The sequence below is a fragment of the Anabrus simplex genome, chromosome 10 (genome assembly GCF_040414725.1).
Source record: "Anabrus simplex isolate iqAnaSimp1 chromosome 10, ASM4041472v1, whole genome shotgun sequence".
In the NCBI taxonomy this organism is placed as follows: Eukaryota; Metazoa; Arthropoda; class Insecta; order Orthoptera; family Tettigoniidae; genus Anabrus; species Anabrus simplex.
In genome coordinates, this window is record NC_090274.1 from 23,412,626 (window position 1) to 23,434,983 (window position 22,358).

At 41.5% G+C, this 22,358-nt stretch overlaps 2 protein-coding genes across 3 annotated transcripts in view; one reads left to right on the plus strand and one right to left on the minus strand.

Moving 5' to 3' along the window:
* Positions 1-22,358, plus strand: part of LOC136882314 (gamma-aminobutyric acid receptor-associated protein) — a 136,899-nt gene that overhangs the window by 92,544 nt on the left and 21,997 nt on the right. The gene's annotated exons all lie outside the window — the stretch shown is intronic.
* Positions 1-22,358, minus strand: part of LOC136882215 (T-box transcription factor TBX6) — an 85,987-nt gene that overhangs the window by 60,647 nt on the left and 2,982 nt on the right. The window lies entirely within an intron of this gene.

A 22,358-nucleotide genomic window follows, 5' to 3' on the forward strand; every position in this document is an offset into this window, starting at 1 on the left:
ATAAGTCCATTCGACACTCCATGTTGTGCAATGCCGTCAAGTAAACAATCTCTGGTGATACGTATGGCATTTATCCAACAAAATGAATAAAATTCAGCTATAGATTGCCCAACAGAGTTTTGGTTTACTCTGTCAAGTGGTATAGAGTAAAACTGACATGCAGGCAGTCTGGCTAAAAAATGCCTGCACACACTACATTACTCCCCACCAAAGATGACAATTATAAATACTGCAGAAATATCAGTAAACATAAGAAATTCAACAGGGTTTAACCACCTGAAAAACTTGCGGAGTTGGCCGTAGAAGCCTACGTATGTGTACAGTGTTCTAAAGACTCGATATGTTGTTGAATGTTGGCACAACATTAAAGCTTGTTTATATTGTCACAAATGATGAGAAGTAAACCTTCATTATTAACATAAGTAGTGGTAACCATTGTGAACTAAAACTTAAAACCTTCACCAGCTTAGCCTGGTGAAGTGTGTTTTATTAGATGTTCATGGTTTAACAATACATTTAAAGTGTAATTTTAAAACAGCTCTTGCTGTCTCATTAATGTAATTAGACTAGACACTATAAAGCTTATGATGTGTAAATTCCACATTAAATTACATGCATTTCACAGACTATTTAGGTTCTGAAATGTTTAACAAAAGCCATTGACTATTAAGAATGACAAAGGGATTCAATTCAATGTAACAGGCACACAGTCCTGTTAGATAACTGAATTGAAGCCATATTTTGTGCCAGTCATAGGTGCAGAGTTTTGTGAATTCCATTGGGGAAATATTTGGGTCCTAAATTTTTTAGATAACCAGTATCCTTTTAATTGCACAATAATATTGTCATGAGCAATTAACAAAATGTCCCACTTCATAGGTTTTAAATATACTAACTCGAATATGACTATTCTGCTCAGCGGCTGATGTGACAATAATTGGTAATGTCCGAAGCAACAATTGTTTCTCATACAGGGAATAAAATTCTTACAGCGATTCTAAAATTCAGCACGTAAATTTGCGATCTTCTGTCAGTAATGAGTATGTTACTTTCATTTACTAATTTTGACAAATCAATGTGATTTTCAATGCAGTTCCATATCTCATTTGAATGTGAATTTTACAGAACACAATAATTTAGTCATAAGCCTCCGTGGCTCATGTGGCAGCATGCCAGTCTCTCACTGCTGGGTTCCATGGTTCAAATCCTGGTCACTCCATGTGAGATTTGTGCTGGGCAAAGCGGAGGCTGGACAGGTTTTTCTCTGGGTACTACGGTTTTCCCTGTCGTCTTTCATTCCAGCAATACTCTCCAATATCATTTCATTTCATCTGTCAGTCATTAATAATTGTCCCAGAGGAGGCACAGTTCCTATCCTCGTTGCTAGATGGGGCTTCATTCATTCCGTTTCTGACCCAGATGAAACTGGTATCAGGTTATGGATTATATCATAGAAAGAAAAGAAAGATCCACCTGATCAATACTTATTTATTTATTAAAATTTCTTAATAACAGAAATGTTAATAAATAAGTATTGATCAGGTCGATCTTTCTTTTCTTTCTATGATATACGGTAGATATCAATACGGAACATAATGAAATTAATTAATCAAAACAGGTTATGGATTTTCGGTTTTCATAATTGTGTCATGCATTGTTGACAGCGTATATAACTTCCTGCAGCTTGCATTTTATTGTCAGACGAAACTGCCGTAGTGCCTTTTTTTTAAATACTGTTGTTATCAGTAATATTAATGACAATGATGAACAACACAGCCAAGGCTTTATTATGAAATTATCATGTGATATAATGTATTTCACATAGCATAGCTTTAAAAAAACTCACTTCCCTGGCAGTGAGTTTCTTTGATTGGGGGCAATGCCCCCTAGCGATGAGTCCCTTGGGAGCACCCGCCACCTTGCCCCCATTTAGTTGACACCTTTCTGTCATGCCAGGAGGGGTAGTCATGTAGTAGGGATGAGAAAGAGATACGAGGTTTGTTAAAAAAACTAACATTGAAAATATAATGTTAGGGGCTTTTGTGTGAAGTAAATATTAATTAAATATTAATATTAAATATTAATAAAACGCTCCCAGTGTAATTTCCTGTATGGAAGTAGTCCTGCCAGGAAACCTGGGGCATCGCGTACAGTTCCGCTTGGAATTTCAGTGTGATCTCATCAAATGACTCAAATCATAGTCCTTTCAGGGTGAATTTCAGTTGGAAAATTTAAAAAATTGTGCGAGGTCTTAGCCAGGGTGGACAGGGGAGCCACAGTTGTGTGTGGGTTCTCAAAACAACAGCAATTCGTAAGTCAGCTTCCTTCGGTCTGTGCAGCTTTTTTCCACACCATTGAGACAATGCATTTTCATTTTCTTCACTTGGTACATCTCCATAAAAGCCCCCACCCCACCCTTAGTTTGAAGCAGAAGTGAATGTTGATACGTTGCTCACACATCTTAGCTATCGTAACGCATTCTCAATACACTTGCAAACCAACAGCTGTTGAGTGATAACCAGTGGTTTCAGAAATGCACACAGCAAGTGGATAGTTACCATTGATGCTTTCACAGCCCATACTTATAGACATGATATAGGCTTTTGAGCGTATACCGTGTCAAGAAAATAAGGTGAAATTATTTACGTTTCACAGAGAACTTTGCTCTGCCTCTTCAGAAGAAAATCTTGCCTGTTCACGGGGAAGACTTCTCCAAGAATGAGGTTTGATTTTAGACATTACTAATGGAAGTGGAAATGGTATGTTCATTCGTCACCAGGTGGCTCAGCGTACATGGTACAGCGCTATCATTCAAAGCGGAAGCTGACGGAATCATCAGAATCAGTCTGAGAGGGAGTCACATATCATAAGCTTCCGTTTCGAATACTAGTGCTGTACCGCATACGGTGAACCATCTGGTGACAAATGAACATACCACTTTCACTTCTAAATTCAAACCTCATTCTTGGAGAAGTCTTCCTCATGAACAGTCAAGATTTTCTTCTGAAGACGCAGAGCAAAACTCTCTGCGAAATGTAAAGAACCTTATTTTCTTGACACAGCATGAGCCCAAAATCTTATATCAGTCTATAAGTGGAGAGTTACATAAGAAAGATATCACTGTACAGCACCACTTACCAGAAACCGCTAAAACTTTGCTTTTGCAGGGTATTTTTAAGTAGGGTTATTTTTGAACACCCCTCATATTTCTACAAAATACCTCAGTGAATAGTTCAAATAAGTTATGAATAAAGTCATTTGTAGAAAGATAAATAAATGAAAGATGAACAGGAATTTGAGTTTCTCTGTGAATATGAAGTAATTTTGTGTTGTTTTACACAGCATAAAATGTGGTATTCATATTTTAAGTGTCTTCATGTTTTTAGAATAGCCAAATACTCGGAGGGAACTGTCTGCTTCAGTGATGCCAAGGGCATTCAGAAAGTTGACTTGTTCAAAGATACCTGTATTATGTTCGCATCTTGTATAATAAAGCACTTGATTAATTTATATAATATTTAGCATAGTGTTTTGTTTACTCCCTGTTCCTTCCCTTGAATCTCCTAGCAGCTCCATGGATAAATGGTTAGCATTCTGGCCTGTGGTCGATTCCAGGTCAGGTTGGGGATTTTACCTTTCATTGGTTAATTCCTCTGGCCCAGGACCTGGGTGTGTGTGCTGTATTCATCATTGGAAGTCATATTAGATAGGGCCCCATCCTCACTTATGCGCAGGTCGCATATAAGGCGTCAATACAATAACCTCGAAAGGAAATAATTCTGGTTCTACCTTATTCAGTAATTAGATTCTTAAAATATTTAACTTAATGGTATTACTATTAACATTTATAAATTGCATGTATGTTTTGGAACATGTTTTGTCCTCAGTATGGGTCTTCTTCAGACAATATTAATTGACAAAATAATTGATACATGATTAAAATAAATGTTTAGAAACATCAGACGTTACACATAAAAATATTGGTCATTACATTACACCGTTGAAACACCGGATCCCGTGAGATCTTCGAAGTTAAGCAACATTGGGCGTGGTCAGGAGTTGGATGGGTTGCCACGCGCTGTTGGTGCGGGGTCAGGGAATGGAGGAGCGGAAAGGAACTGGCCACCCTACCGCACGTAAACTCCGGCTCAGGAACACCTCTGCGGAGGTTCGGACCTGCCTTCGGGCAGAATAACCCTTACCTTACCTTACATTAAAAATGGATTTCTTATAGATTAAATCCCCTGCGGATGGGGAATGCAGACAAAGAATACACCGGAATACACCCACGCTATCCTCTACCTGTCATAAGGGGCGACCAAGGGATGATGGATTTAGAACCATGGGACTACTTGTGATTAGTACCATAATGTGAAGAACACCATGGGTCGACATTACTTGCAGTTAGTATCACCCTGTGAGTAACACCATGGGTCTGGGCGTTGCCTGTGATTAGAACCATCGTGTGCATCCCACTGAGGCGCGAAGGAGTGGGCACTCGGCTGCACAGGCTAGGGCCTAGCGGGAACAGGTGCTGTGTGCTGCGCTCGAATGGGTTGATTCCACTGTGTTCAGAATGTGTCTACGTTACCTACGAGTAGTAGTACAACTATGTGTTTTTTTTATAACTGGCTTTATGTCGCACTGACATAGACAGGTCTTATGGCGGCGATGAGACAGGAAAGGGCTAGAAGTGCGAAAGAAGCGGCCGTGGCCTTAATTAAGGTTCAGCCCCGGCATTTGCCATCTTCAGAGCTGCCGACAGTGGGATTCGAACCCACTACCTCCCAGATGCAAGCTCAGGGCCGCGCGCCTCTAACCATATGGCCAACTCGCCCGGTGGGAAAAGACGTAAACGCATCACCATATTGCGTATTGTAAAACGAGTTTCCCCCAGAAGTGTTATGTAAAGTAGGGGTACTAGCTGCTTATGGGACTTTTTGAATTGGCATTGCACTTCGTTTAACTTACCTTATCTTCGGTGATGACACAACTTATCAAATGTCAGTTTGCTTGTCAACGCCGGTCGCATCCGGCACGGTTACAGATTATGCGGTCGCTAGTGGCACGGGTCTCATGCGGGACGGTCGCATCTGGCACGCCACCGCCCAGAAGACCCTGGAGAAATAGCCGACTTGAACCACATCATACTGTCCTGTAAGAAGTACTCCCAACAACAGAACCATCTGTACTCTTCTTTGGTGAAGTTAAATACTCCGCTGCCAACTTCAGTTACCATCCTGTTATCAGACCTTACTCCACAATTATGCGCTTTAATTTGCCAATATTTATCAGACTGATATATTAATTTAAAAGATATGATTTTTTCTTTTCAACCACGAAATGTATGCTCACGCTGTAAATGCTGGTCGCATGGTCTTCGGAGGCCTAACGCCATTTCAATAAAATTTATTTTAAAAAAGCCTGCCTGAATATTGACGGAAGTAGCTAGGGAGTTAGATCTCTCTTCTTTAGGTGTAGTACGCCATCTGTAATTGGGAATAGGCCGCTGGTGGTTAATAATAAATCAAGCTATATCATAAATGGTCTAGTTCTACTGTTACGTAGTTTAATGGTTTTTTTTACTGGTTCATCATAGCATTCTAGCTATTCAATCCCTACTCTGAGGCACTGATTAGAATGAGCAGCATGCACATTCAACGGAATAATGACAGAGGAGTGTTCGCGGCTGTCTGCGACTTGGTCATTCCAGCTCTGGAACTTTGCACTGTTAGATCGGTTCGTTAAAAATGAGAACATGTGCGGTTTCACAAATATAGTCTTTCTGAGAATTCCGTAGCGAAGCACGGGTACATCAGCTAGTGTTGTTATATGATATTGGTGTCAATAGGGAACAGCGAATATCCCACTCTTCCCACAAGAAGACTGTCGATGCGCACCATCCTGATGAACCTGTAACTTCTTCCTTTTATATTTTCATGTTTGTCTTTGTCTCCTCCTTTTCTTGTTCCATCTTCCTACACTGACCTGTCATTGCATTTATCCAACTGAAGAGGTGGCACTAAATCAAAAAATAGTGTTTTTCAGGAGAAGTTTTTTAAAATATATTTAGGTGTTTTTCATAATGTTTGTACCACGGCCTTTCTCAATTGCATCTTAAAGGTAGAATGATTATTATTTTTATAATACAAACATCTATTCTCGGAAAAGTACTGGATTTTAATGCTTTTAAAAAAATAACTTAGTACATTTTGGAAAAAAAGTATGAGTGATTAAATAGATAGATTATAAAAACGAAAGGATTCCTGAGTGCTACCTTCCAGAGCTTTTTCATAAACGGTCGTGTCCTTTGGATAGAGCTGCACAAATGTTAATAGTCTCTCCACATCCTTCTTCTTTAACTCACTTATCTTGTTCTTCTCTTCGATCTGTGAGCAGGATTCGTAGCAAGATCTCCAGAATGAGCCTGATGTTTTCTTCAGAACACTGTATGTACTTGGATCCCCTGGGTATGTGTTTTTGGCCTGTATGCTGCTGTAGCTCTTTTTGTAAATCCTTTGCTCCCTCATCAAAAATGGTACTTTCAATTTCAAAACTCTATCGGAGGAATATCTGAAGTTTTAAAGCCTCCACTCTTTACCAAGAACTTTTACAGTACCATGTTTAGGCAGGATGGAATGGTAGTCATCTGGATGAAGTATCTGCTGCTGAGGCCTGTACTCTTTCTCAATGAATACCAAACTATGTATAAACAAAATAAGTGGACACTGCAAGTTCTACTGCTCATACGCAAGAACATTATGGATATTACATCAACTGCTTCAGCACAGTTTGGGAAAAAAATCTTAGTTGTTCCACCTGACTAAGAACCGCTTAGCAAATATTCCTCTTGCAACTGATACATCTATGCCTGCGAAACAGTAACAAACACAAAATAACAGAAAATTAACTTAGTGCGTTCTGGAATCCACCTCTTCGATTACGTTTTCCTTTTCCTGCCCTTATACGTGAAAATCCACAGCCTGTTTCCAGTTTCAACAACGTCAGGAACTCAATTAATGGAGCCCCCATATAGCGGCAAGGATAGGAACTGTGCCGGCTGCCGAAGCCTGTCACGCTCCTCTGGGGAAATGATTAATGACCGACACATGAAATTTTAATGGAAAATGCTGCTGGAAGGAAAAATGACAGGGAAAACCGGAGTACCCAGACATAAACCTGCACCTGCCTCCGCTTGTCCAGCATCAATCTCATACAGTATGGAGTAACCGGGATCTGAACCACGGAACCCAGCAGCGAGCGGCCGGCACGTTGCCATCTGAGCCACAGAGGCACTCCTGTACTTCTACATATGATTTTATTTTTATTTGTTCCTTTCCATTGAACCATCCCGATCAATGTAAAGGCTTTATATGCAGCTGAAAGTTTGAACCTAATAAAAACAGGACTGGTCAAGAAGTTGGAACTAGCAGAGAAAAAGTTTCTGAGGAAGATACTGGGACCCCAAAGAACAGAGAATGGATCGTACAGAAAGAAACGAAACCAAGAATTATCTCAAGATGGAAAAGATCTCAGATACCATCCGGAAGAGGAGAGCCATGTTCTTCGGACATATCTACAGAATGATGGTAGATTGTAACCAGTTTTAGAATATATGTTAGGATTACTAAACTAGATAAATAGGAAAAAAGAAATAGACGGTATCTGGAGAGGAGATATGGCTGGAGTAAGAGGAAAACGGTCGTGCAGTTTTCACGCAGTAATAACCCCATCTATTGGAGATGAGTGGCACCATTAGAGACAAATGAGGTGTAAAAAGAAAGAGATTTTCCCGGAGCAGTGACAAATTGCACTTTCACTTTCTATTTGTTTAATAAAAAACACATCTCATTTCCGGTGAAATTAGCTCCACCTTTAGCGGGGGAAATAACCAGCTGTACATCTACCTCTTGCCAAGGTCTACACAGGGTGGTCGGAAACAACGTGTACACAGTATATGAGCGTTAGAGCGCTGGTCATACTGATAAATAATTTGAAAAAATTACGTCGACATCTCGCGTTGTTGTCATTTTATCACCTGCTGAAGTTAGCCAATCAGATCACTTTGCGGGCGAATTCAAATGGGCTTTACAAAGTGGTGTTGCTAAATCTGCACGTGGCAGGGTCGGGCTTGAGAGCCATGCCGAGAATTGAGCATCAAACACCAACACACCGTCGGGGCCAATTGCAGAAACGATGACTATTTTTAAGCCTTAGACATCGTCTATCTAAACAACGTCTAAATTGAGCACGATCTTCCATTGCATAAACAATGTTCAGTCGATGTTTAACTAAACGTCGCTTAAAGTTTCAATGTTGGTTTGAAAATGGAGACAGAAGTATCTTCCATGCAACTCTTTGCTTGTTGCAACCAATGAATTCGTCGGTGCACGCGTCGAACGCCAGTCAGATGTTTGTCTTCCTACACATTACTTAAATATGGCTGAGCATGAGCATGACTTGCCCACAGATAAGAGTATCGCTTTCGGTGGAAATTAAATCTCACAATATTATCGACACTAAAGCGACACGCCACCGTACGGGGAAGTGTAGCTTTCATTATAGCGTTGTTACAGTGAGTGTAATCTACTCATAAGTACGGTAGCTTCGACGAAGGGAAGATGAAGCAATAGTAATGTCAATGTGTAAAAGTGTTGTACGGGCCATATAGACGTAGCTTGCATTCTGGAGATCGAAGGTTCGAAACGCAACCATCGGCAGCCATGAAGATTGTTTTCTGTAGTTTCCCTATTTTTACACCAGGCAAATACTAGGGCTGTTATTATGGCCACGGCTCTTCTTCCCCAGTCTTCCCAGTCACCACCACTTGCCTTTTCCTATCTGATAGTTGCCGAAAACTTATACGATTATATATATATAACCCATACAACCTACTTTTTAGTTTTCACTATTATATGTGTTTACTTGGCAGTAAATGTAAGTGAATCCCCACCCCGGTTGATGTATGTGACAGCCCTCTGACGATCGGGACATGTAATTCTTATATGTATGTAGTCGAAGTGACCTATAATTCCATGCAAATTACCCCGTGTAAAGAATAAAATATATCGGTTGCCAAGAATTGCATTCAAGTTGACAGTTACCGGACTGTCACTTTGTCAGTCTCAAGAAACAAGTCTCTCGAAAAACGAAACCTTATTTTAAGATCCATCTCCCCGTGCATGTCAAACGAATTGCTGCGATTTAGCAGCAGGCGACCCACAGAGAGGCCGTCGGACTAAGCTTTCTTCCCTGAATCGTCTCAACATAATACAAATTATGTTTCATATTTCATGCTACATAACCTCTGATTGTGATTCACTCATCTCATTTGAGGTTTAACAGTGCTCTCGGCAGTATTTAAAAATGACCGGTTGAACATCGGTTTTAGACAACGTCTGAGTGATAAATAACGTCTCTGCAATGCGGCAGCCATACTTAGGCATTGTTTAACCGTAGACATCGTCTAAATACCGTTTCTGCAATCGGCCCCACCGCAGCGTGCTTGCTGTGCGCCGAGCCCATCAGCAGGGAGGTCCTTGTTCAATTCCCCCCTCCCTGGAAAAGTTTATTTCTTCCATTGGCGCTCTCAAGCCAGAAAGCAGAGAATTCTGGGAGCGTGACGTGACCTGTGTACTGTATATGTTGTATAATATAGGTCGTTGACATGGACCCTGGCACTTACCATGGGACTATTTCTAACTTAGCGTTGATATGTCGTAAAGAAGACATTCTACACCTAGCTACATTGGGCGTTGTCAGTACTTGGATGGGTGACCGTTTGGGAACAGCAAGTGGCGTTGGCTCAATTCTCTTTGCCAACGCCCATACCATGTTGAATACACTGGTTCTCGTCCAACAGCGCAGCCTTCTTTCAGTACCAGATTTTCCCGTCTTTGTTCGTTTTTGGCACCGTATGTTTTTCGTCCTATTAAAATTGCCTGTGCTACGACCATTAATAAATCACAAAATCAAACATTACAAAGTGCAACGTTGTACTTGACCAACGACTTGTATTGAACTACACACACTGGCTGGAAGGGCTCATACAGCGCTTCTAGCTGAGGAAAGTTGCAACACGTCAGCCATGTTTCCTGAGGGCACTCTTCAGCTATTGTTTATCAATAACGAAAAATTATACAATTAATTGCACGAATAGAGGGAATACAAGAAGTAATATATAATTTTATAAGTGAGTATGTATTCCTTACTGCCACCAGCGAACATTTGGGGGGGGGGGGGGCAGCTTTCAACTTTCTTCGAAGATGGCAGGTCTTCCAACAATCTATGTACTATACGCGAACCTTTTTTTGATACCTGAGCTCCCTAGTGCTGAATCGATAGACCTCAGTTATCTTCGAGATTCGTACTGGCAACCGCAACCTTCGAAACACAAACTATGAATCGCTCATGCATCGCCGTGAGACACCTGGCGTACACTTCAACGTACTAGTACTGTTGTTGTTTACACAGTAAAGCCAAACTCTAGAATTCATGCTAGGAACAAGATTCGCATCGAGAAATGTTATACAATGTGTGTGTGACACAGTTGTTGGCTTAAGATAATAAAAGTTTAGAAAATGCATATCGATCGATCATATTATCGATTCACTTCAAATTTCATTTCCATTCAGTTGGCATTATAACCGGAACCGGGAGAGCTCGCTCCTTACTCCTCAACCCCGAAAAACTTGGTATCAAGAAAAGGTTCGCATATAATAGCATAATATAGGTCGCTGTACATGCTCAACCCCGAGTTCTCGCATGTATCACTTCTTGTAGCTTTTTCTAAAATAAATGGTCTTTCTAATATTGTCATCTATCACGTAAAGTGAAAAACAGACTGCCAATGAAGACTGTATCATTACTTCCAATGTTGTTTCTCAGGAATCGTTTTAAACTATTATCTCAAGAACTCCTGTTAACAGTATTGAATAAAAATTTTTGAAAAAGCGCTTCAAGTAATTTACCATCTAAATATTATGTAAAAATAATTATTAAATATTAATTATACTGAATTTGATTTTATATTTCATGAGTAAACTGAAAGTAGAATTTATATACTGATACAAATTCACACGTTTCGCTAAAATATTTTACCCTTCATACAGGTATGCCAACGGCCGTAGCCGTGTTGAAACACCAGATCCCGTGAGATCTCCGAAATTAAGCAACATTGGGCGTGGTCAGGAGTTGGATGGGTTGCCACGCGCTGTTGGTTGGGGGTAAGGGAATGGAGGAGCGGAAAGGAACTGGCCACCCTACCGCACGTAAACTCTGGCTCAGGAACACCTCTGCGGAGGTTCGGACCTGCCTTCGGGCAGAATAACCCTTACCTTACCATACAGGTATAAGGGTGGGGAAAAGAGAGGGTTCGTGTTTTCATATGCGAGAGTTCTCGCACGGGTATTTGGGTGACAACGAGATGAAATTACCAGCATCTTTTATTTACAACTTGCTCTACGCCGCACCGACACAAGATGTCTCACGGCGACGATGGCATAGGAAAGGCCTAGGAGTGGAAACGAAGCCCCCGTGGCCTAAATCAATGTACAGCCCCAGCATGTGCACGGTGTGAAAATGGGAAACTACGGAAAACCATCTTTAGGGTTGCCGACAGTGGGATTCGAACCCACTATCTCCCGGATACAAGCTCACAGCTGCGCGCCCCTAACCGCACGAGCAGCATTCGTGTATTGCACAATGCAACATAACCATTCTTTCAAGTCAATGGACTGTACTTCGAAGCTTATTCAGTGTGCTTTTGAAACCTACATTCACATCGGTCCGCACTAAAGCAGATGGGATTCTACTAAACTCCACTTGCGGATTCTCAATTTTAGTAGACGTCAAGTTTGCTCGTGACACACCTCCCAGCAAAAAAATGAAATGGCGTATGGCTTTTAGTGCCGGGAGTGTCCGAAGACATGTTCGGCTCGCCAGGTACAGGTATTTTTATTTGACGTCCGTAGGCGACCTGCACGTCGTGATGAGGATGAAATTATAATGAATACGACACATACACCCATCTCCCGTGCGCTAACCAATCGGGCATTCGCAGTGTTGCTACTCGATCTGGCAGCCAAACATATATAATTTGGAATATCGTCATATCGTCGCCGCTCAGATAGACAGATTCAAGGAGGACAGTGAGCTGTCGACATGGAGAACAGTTCTATAAAGGGGTGGAGAAATCTCCGAATTTTTATCTGCAGTAGTTTACGAGTCATAGTATATTAAATCAACATATAAGTGGCTGTGAATATCATGATCCCTTTAAAGCCCATGTGGTAGTATTATGAGATCTATAAACAACGCAAGCGTTACTCATCGTAGAGGCCCTATATAATTCCTCACCTCTCACTTCTGACTTAATTATACAAAAAATAGAGTGCTGGTATTTCACTCCCGTCTACTTCTACATCCCTGTTAGGAAGACACCTAGGACTGCTATCATGGGAGAAATATAATTTTTCTTTAAGGTATTGTATATTCACGTGTTTCAGTATCTTCCGTTGTGAGTGTATGTTTATTGTAAACATGTCGCTTAGTAAACAGAGTACGACGTACGAGCACTAGTAGTAACACGCGCAGCTGTGAGCTTGCATCCGGGTGATAGTGGGTTCGAATCCCACTGTCGGCAGCCCTCAGGATGGTTTTCTGCGGTTTCCCATTTCCACACTAGGCAAATGCTGGAGCTGTACCTTAATTAAGGCCACGGCCGCTTCCTTCCCATCCCTAGACCTTTCCTATCCCATCGTCGCCATAAGACCTATCCATGCGACGTAAAGAAAAAAAAATCATAAACACGAATTGGATGTTTAGCCTTATTTTGTAGGGAAATGAAAATGACGTATGGCTTTTAGTGCCAGGAGTGTCCGAGGACATGTTCGGCTCGCCAGGCGGAGGTCTTTTGATTTGACGCCCGTGATGAGGATGAAATGATGATGAAGACAACACATACACCCCGCCCCCGTGCCAGCGAAATTAACCAATGATGGTTAAAATTCCCGACTCTGCCGGGAATCGAACCCGGGACCCCTGTGACCAAAGGTCAGCACGCTAACCATTTAGCCATGGAGCATATTTTACAAATATTTATTGATTTAGACATATTTCCATCATTTTACTTGTTTAAAATGATTAAGAAAGATATATTATATTTTGCACGGGAAAAATATACTGTATTTCAAATGTGATATCCGATGGTTGCTTGTGAAAATGTGTGTATGGCATTATGACGAAACTTGAAACTCGAGCATCAAAGCCGAATAGTTGATGTTTATTGCATCTCGTTTGAGTTTACATCACTTCCTTTAGAGTGAGACTTTACAGTGCGGGTATTTATGTCCAATGGAATGTCATCCTTGTTAAGAGAGAAGGAAATACCACAAGAGCTTATCTTCTTATCTGTCTTAGCACTTGTGGCTCCTGACAACTTTAGGTAGCATCTAAATTACCTTTTCCCCTGGCCTTCCTTGAAAATTGTCTATGTAGTGAAAGTGTTAAATTAAGAAATTGCGTTAAACAGCTCGGGGTGGACTGCTTCTCTGCCTGAGGAAAAATTCTCATCTGCAAAGTGGGTGAAGTTAAAGTAAGCGCCATAAAATACAATGTCCATCAGCAGGTATAAAAATGCCGAGATGAATGGGCATGGAGTTTTCCTATATTTTACTTCTTGGCGACTGTCGGCGAATTCTCACTTACAACAACAACAACAACAACAGCAATAATAATTATAATAATAATAATAATAATTGCTCGTCCCACTAACTACTATTACGGTTTTCGGAGACATCGAAGTGTCAGAATTTTGTCTCGCAGGAGTTCTTTTACGTGCCAGCAAATCTACCGACACGAGGCTGACGTATTTGAGCACCTTCAAAAACCACCGGATTGAGACAGGATCGAACCTGCCAAGTTCGGGTCAGAAGGCCAGCGCCTCAACCGTCTGAGCCCCTCGGCCCGGCTCTTCCAGTAACTAATACAATTTTCATTGGTTCGGTTTTTTTTTTTTTTTTTTTTTTTTTTTTTTTGCTAGGGGCTTTACGTCGCACCGACACAGATAGGTCTTATGGCGACGATGGGATAGGAAAGGCCTATGAATTGGAAGGAAGCGGCCGTGGCCTTAATTAAGGTACAGCCCCAGCATTTGCCTGGTGTGAAAATGGGAAACCACGGAAAACCATCTTCAGGGCTGCCGACAGTGGGATTCGAACCCACTATCTCCCGGATGCAAGCTCACAGCCGCGCGCCTCTACGCGCACGGCCAACTCGCCCGGTCATTGGTTTGTAGGAACAGCAATATGGTCTGTGTCACCATTGTGTAAGAAGACTGCAATATATTTTTTTCCCTTTCTTTTCACAAGTTGCTTTACGTCACACCGACACAGATAGGTCTTATGGCAACGATGGGATAGAAGTCAAAAGGAAGCGGCCGTGATCTTAATTAAGATACATCCCAAGCATTTGCCTGGTATGAAAATGGGGAACTATGGAAAACTATCTTCAGAAATGCCGGCGGTGGGATTCGAACCCGCCATCTCCCGAATGCAAGCTCGCATCAACTTTTCGCTCAGCGGTTGAAAAGGTAGAAAGGCGAACAGTTACGATTTTTTGAAGTAATTTACAAACAAATCTGATTTCTAAGAGTAAAGACTGCTTTATTGCGAAAGCTGTTAGAACGGTACTTACTGTAACTCGAAAGAAAGGGATTGCACCAGGAGTTGCAAAATTTAAGCAATGTCTATACAACTTTACCAAACATACGTGCAATATTTAAGTAAATAGACTTTATGTAATACTCCTTGAAAATAAGAAAGGACCTCAGTTGGATTTCACTTCAGATATAATAGAAAACACTTATGCTTTCATTGCCAGTAGATGACACTGTTCTACTGACGATATTTGGTTAGAAATAATTTCCCACTTTAATGTCAATAAAGTACGGTACTGAAATATTCTTAATTAAACTAACTGAATTTCTTCTTGGTTACTTTGAACCAACGTCCCACCCGAAAGAGCGTTTTCGCGCGTATGAATAATATATGGACATGTGACAAAAACTGATCTCTTAGCACAAACCCTTACGTCAATCTTAATCAATAAGTCAAATTTGATTAAACATGCACCAGAGTCGAAGTGCAGGACATCAGTATGTAAGTTGCCCTACGTGGTGGTGTTGGTGGTAATCAACCAACCAATCAATCAATCAATCAGTCACTACTGATATGCATTTAGGGCAGTCGCCCAGGTGGCAGATTCCCTATCTGTTGCTTTCCCAACCTCTTCCTAAATGACTGCAAAGAAATTGGAAATTTATTGAACATCTCCCTTGGTAAGTTATTCCAATCCCTAACTCCCCTTCCTATAAACGAATATTTGCCCCAATTTGTCCTCTTGAATTCCAACTTTATCTTCATATTGTGATCTTTCCTACTTTTAAAGACACCATTCAAACTTATTCGTCTACTGATGTCCTCCCATGCCATCTCTCCACTGACAGCTCGGAACATACCACTTAGTCGAGTAGCTCGTCTCCTTTCTCCCAAGTCTTCCCAGGCCAAACTTTGCAATATTTTTGTTAACGCTACTCTTTTGTCAGAGATCGCCCAGAACAAATAGAGCTGCTTTTCTTTTGATTTTTTCCAGTTCCTGAATCAAGTAATCCTAGTAAAAGAAATGTCGTATGGCTTTTAGTGCCGGGATATCCCAGAGCGGGTTCGGCTCGCGAGGTGCAGGTCTTTCTATTTGACCCCCGTAGGCGACCTGCACGTCATGATGAGGATGAAATGATGATGAAGACAACACAAATATCCAGCCCCCGTGTCATTGGAATTAACCAATTAAGGTTAAAATCCACGACCCGGCTGGGAATCGAACCCGGGACCCTCTGAACCGAAGGCAACGAGTCGGACAGTAATCCTAGTGAAGGACCCATACACTGGAACCATACTCTAGTTGGGGTCTTACCAACTAAATACTCTCATAACCATATGCAGAGAAATGTACCCTTTATTTACAATCCCATTTATGTGTTTACCCCAATGAAGATCTTTCCTTAGATTAATACCTAGGTATTTACAATGATCCCCAAAGGAGTGTTTTAAGAGGAAGTACAACTAGGCAATCATCCCCTATTAACACTAATCAGAGAGAAAAAATTGAAGGGGTTCGACACTTCGAAAAACAATAATAATAATTCATAATAATCGTATGGCCTCAGCTACCGTGTGCAGACATTTCAATTTGACGCCATCTGGCTGTCTGCTCGTCAATTTCGACGTTCCGTTTTACTCTAGGCCCCCACTAGATGGCAGACCGAGTAAACCGAAACTCTCTTGGGCGTCTATGGCTGAGATTTAATTAATTTTGTCGGGTAAACACCAAATGTGTCACCAGAGATCTTTTACATGCCGACATCGTACGATATGGAGTGTCGAATGGACTTTTTTCCGCCCTTCAAAAATCCGACTACCTCTGCCGGGTTTGAACCCGCTATCTTGGGATCCGGAGGCCGACACTCTACCACTGATCCACAGAAAAACAATGATATCAACCAATGAACGACAAGGACCACGAAGGACATGAAGATGGAAGACTTCCTAGGATTCGTAACCTAGTGTCTTACATGGTTATATACATTTTACATACAAATTAGTACATATATATTCTTTATTCATCGAGAAGAGTGCCTGCGTGTGTTAATGCGCTACGGGTATTGAGCCAAAGCTGGCCCCGCGTGCTTGCCTCTTACCCGGAGGCCCCAGCTTCGATTCCCGACCAGGTCAGGAATTTTTACCTGGATCTGAAGGCTGGTTTGAGATCCACTCAGCCTACGTGATTAGAATTGAGGAGCTATTGACGGTGAGATAGCGGCCCCGGTCTAGAAAGCCAAGAATAAAGGCCGAGAGGATTCGTCGTGCTGATCTAATCTGCATGCCCTCGGGCTGAGCAGCGGTCGCTTGGTAGGCAATGGCCCTTCTGGGCTGTTGCGTCCTGGGGTTTGGTTTTGAGTCAAACTCTGCATTTTGGAGACGAGTGGGTTCGAACACCACCGTCGGCTGTCTTGCAGAATGGTTTTCTGTGGTTTCCCATTTGCACTTCCAGGCAAATACCGGGACACAGCCACAACCGATTCATTCCACCACCTTACCCAATTTCATTCACCATAGAGGTGTGACAAACAGTTACTTTTGTGTAACTGCTACATCTGTCACTGCTACAATAAAGTAACTGTGAAAGTAACAGTTAAAAGTAACGTCCAACGTTACTCACATTTTAATGGCCACAGCTTGTCTCGTTACAGCTGTGTTGCGAAGTCCTTTGCATTCCCTCGCACAGGCGCACACGCATCACTACACTGTTGAAAGTCGGTGCAGCCAAACACGCATTCCTATTTGCTATAAAGTTAACGGGAGGCAGACAACGGATGAAATGAAAAGACAACACAAGACAACACATAAATATGATTGTAAGTAAGGGTACAGATCTCTGCACATGGTTATGAGAGTATTTAGGGGTTGTAGTAAGGATGTAAAGGAGAGAGCATATTTGTCTCTGGTGAGACCCCAACTAGAGTATGGTTCCAGTGTATGGGACCCTTACCAGGATTACTTGATTCAGGAACTGGAAAAAATCCAAAGAAAAGCAGCTCAATTTGTTCTGGGCGATTTCCGACAAAAGAGTAGCGTTACAAAAATGTTGCAAAGTTTGGGCTGGGAAGACTTGGGAGAAAGGAGACGAGCTGCTCGACTAAGTGGTATGTTCCGAGCTGTCAGTGGAGAGATGGTGTGGGAGGACATCGGTAGGCGAATAAGTTTGGATGGTGTCTTTAAAAGTAGAAATGATCACAATATGAAGATAAAGTTGGAATTCAAGAGGACAAATTGGGGCAAATATTCGTTTATAGGAAGGGGAGTTAGGGATTGGAATAACTTACCAAGGGAGATGTTCAATAAATTTCCAATTTCTTTCCAATCATTTAAGAAAAGGCTAGGAAAACAACGGATAGGGAATCTGCCACCTGGGCGACTGCCCTAAATGCAGATCAGTAGTGATTGATTGATGGCGTCTTTTCTGAAATCTAGAGGATTGAGTTTAACAATGCCCCGATCAAGGACAGAAGGCAAGAAAATATGATGACGTGCACGCGCGCTCGCACACATACACACACCCACATTTCTATTATCTTTTATGAAATGAGTTAGGTATATTCTTAGGAGAGGACGAGAGCTCGAATTATTTAAGTGATTAAAACATGACTGTTGCCAGATACACAAGCAGATTATGATAGCTCAATTACCAAGGTTCAAAAATTCCATATGTATAATCACAACGGAAGTGTGACACGAACCGGTACAAGAGGATCGATTAAGCAAAATGAAGTAATATTATGTTATCTTAGGGGTGTGACAAACGGTTATTTTTGTGTAACTGCTACATATGACACTGCTACAATAAAGTAACTGTGAAAAGTAATATATCAATATAGCAAATTAGCATACCAATTTATTTATGGTACAAGAAACAATATAGGGTGAAACTTATAATAATATTATAATGTAGGTAGCCGTGGTGTAGGGGTAGCGTGCCTGCCTCTTACCCGGAGGCCCCGGGTTCGATTCCCGGCCAGGTCGGGGATTTTTACCTGGACCTGAGGGCCGGTTCGAGGTCCACTCAGCCAACGTGATTAGAATTGAGGAGCTATCTGACGGTGAGATAGCGGCCCCGCTCTCGAAAGCCAAGAATAACGGCCGAGAGGATTCGTCGTGCTGACCACATGACACCTCGTAATCTGCAGGCCTTCGGGCTGAGCAGCGGTCGCTTAGTAGGCCAAGGCCCTTCAAGGGCTGTTTGGTTTGGTCAACCCCTGAGCAGCTGAATGTGTCATAACAGTTTACACTTTAGTTACCAGATGGCAGCAGCAACTTAAACAAATACCCTACAAACAAATCTCCTACGAAAGCGCTCTCACTTGGAAGACATGCACACTATCTGAACCCTAAAGGTCACATTCTGTGTCTGTAAGCTGCTTCCAGTGACAGTTACTGTTTTCACTAGTACGTTCAAGACCAGTATTGTAGTTGGGCTTGGTACGTTATTGTTGTCGTTACTCGATAACCTGTTATTTATTGGCCTCGTTACATTTGTAACAGTGACAGTTTGCTCAAGGATATCTTCTGAGTAGGTCTATACTGATATAAGGGACCCATGGTCTCCAATGGCTCGTTACGGAGTAAAAATATAATTATGAATTATTCGGTTGGTTACCCCAATCATGCTTGTTTCTGTGAAAATACCTTCACAACCGTCAAACAGCATGCAATATTCAACAATCAAAAGGTACAACACAAAAAACAGAGTAATGCGGTAACCCTCAGACGAAATTAACACACTGTTCAATCAGTGTACTGTACCATATATTTATGTTATATTTCTAGAAAATAGATCTCAGAGAATTAGAGTAGGTGAAGCTTTATCTGGCCCTGTTTTAAACAAGAAGGGAATTCCTCAAGGCAGTATTATTGGACCTTTATGTTTTCTTACATATATAAATGATATGAGTAAAGGAGTGGAATCATAGATAAGGCTTTCTGCGGATGATGCTATTCTGTATATAGTAATAAATAAATTATAAGATTGTGAGCAACTGAAAAATGACCTCGATAATGTTGTGAGTTTCACAAATAGGAAAAGTTCTCTCAGTTTTAATTTCTGCGTTGATGGGGTGAAAGTTCCTTATGGGAATCATTGTTAAGTAGACTGTATCTACGTGTATAAGAAAAGATCTTCATTGAGGTAACCACATAAATGGGACTGTAAATAAAGGGTACAGATCTCTCCACAGGGTTATGAGAGTATTTAGAGGTTGTAGTAACAATGTAAAGGAGAGGGCAAATAAGTCTCTGGTAAAACCCCAACTAGAGTATGGTTCCCTCACCAGGATTGCTTCATTCAAGAACTGGAAAAATCCAAAGAAACGCAGCTCAATTTGTTCTGGGTGATTTCCGACAAAAAGTAGCGTTACAAAAATGTTGCAAAGTTTGGGTTGGGAAGACTTGGGAGAAAAGTGACTAGCTGCTCGACAAGGTGATATGTTCCGAGCTGTCAGCGGAGAAATGGCTTGGAATGACATTACTAGACGAATAAGTTTGAGTGGTATCTTTAAAAGTAGGAAAGAACCCAAAGTTGGTTCAAGAGGACAAATTGGGTCAAATATTCATTTACAGGAAGGGGAGTTAGGGATTGAAATAACTTACCGAGATGTTCAAGATATTTCAAATTTCATTTAAGAAACTTCTAGAAGAACAAACAACAAATAGGGAATCTGCCACCTGGACGACTGCCATAAATGCAGATCAGTAGTGAGTGATTGATTGTAACGGGCGTTTTAATGTCGTTGGCTTCCAGCACGTTAAAAAACATTATTATTATTATTATTATTATTATTATTATTATTATTATTATTGTTATTATTTTCAGTGTAATACAGGTACAAACCTAACTGGGACAACAAACCAAAGTGCAATAATAATAATAATAATAATAATAATAATAATAATAATAATAATAATAATAATAATAATAATAATAATAATAATAATAATAATAATCGTATGGCCTCAACTACCATGCGCAGACATATCAATTTGACGCCATCTGGCTGTCCGCTCGTCAATTTAGACGTTCCGTTTTAGTCTAGGCCCACAAGATGGCAGACCGAGTAAACCGAAACTCTCTTGGCCGTCTATGGCTGAGATTTAATTAATTTTGTCGGGTAAACACCAAATGTGTCACCAGAGATCTTTTACATGCCGACATCATACGACATGGAGCGTCGAATGGACTTGTTCCCGCCCTTCAAAAATCCGACTAGCTCCGCTGGGTTCGAACCCGCTACCTTTGGATGCGGAGGCCGACACTACCACTGATCCACAGAGGCAGTGCAATTAGCCTATAACGAACCACGGGAGACCACGGTACCGATATACTCACAAGGTATTCCTGAAGAACCTCCGAAATTTGTCGATGGAGTATTCCCCCTCTATGTCCACTCTCACGTTGCTTGTTTGAAGTCCTGATTTCATTACTGAAAAGTGTACCGTCGTCCCGATTTCATGATATAGAAATATGGTAACCTTATTGATACAATAGGTTACAGCGTTCGGAAATCCCGGGTTCGAATTCACAGCTGCTGCTTGGTTTCCTCACTGTATTTTCCATCCTCGCTTAACGATTAACATGAACACAGATATGTGAAATGAGAAACAACTATTAATGCAAACATCCCTACATATATATATTATAAAATAACAATATTCACAAAAAAATAGAAAAAAACAAACAAATTAATATACTGTAGCTCGTTTCTCAAATACATTTTTGAACAAGTCTTATACACGGAGTTTTCAATAATATTCACAAGTAAACAGAAAAAAAAAAAAAAAGAACTTGATGCATAAAATAAGTATTTCGAAGGAATGTTTTATGTACAAAGCTATCAAAAATAATCACAAGTAAAACAATTATAACTTGCTTCATAAATACATGTTCTTAATAAATATGTTCGTCTCTGTGCTATAATGGTTGGTGTGATTAGCTGCCACCCCCGGAGGCCCGGGTTCGATTTCCGGCTCTGCCACGAAATTTGAAAAGTGGTACGAGGGCTGGAACGGGGTCCACTCAGCCTCGGAAGGTCAACTGAGTAGATGTGGGTTCCATTCCCACCTCAGCCATCCTGGAAGTGGTTTTCCGTGGTTTCCCACTTCTCCTCCAGGCAATGTCGGGATGGTACCTAACTTTAGGCCACGGCCGCTTCCTTCCCTCTTCCTTGTCTATTCCTTCCAAACTTCCCATCCCTCCGCAAGGCCCCTGTTCAGTATAGCAGGTGAGGCCGCCTGGACGAGGTACTGGTCATCCTCCCCAGTTGTATCCCCCGACCCAGAGTCTGAAGCTCTAGGACACTGCCCTTGAGGCGGTAGAGGTGGGATCTCTCGCTGAGTCCGAGGGAAAAAGCCAACCCTGGAGGGTAAACAGATTAAGAAGTTGAAGAATATTTCTACCATACAGTATAAAAAGGCGAGCAAGGTGTTCACGAATAGATGCATCAATGAGTAAGAAAATGTGTGTATGTAAACCTAATAACGGCCAGCTCCGTGGTGTAGGGGTAGCGTACCTCCCTCTTACCCGCACGCTCCGGGTTCGATTCCCACACCAGTTCAGGCAGTCTTACCTGGATCTGGGGGCTAGCTCGAGGTCCACTCAGCCTATATGTGATTACAATTGAGGAGCTATCTGACGGTGGGATGGTGACTCCAGTCTAGAAAGCCAAGAATAACGACCGAGAGGATTCGTCG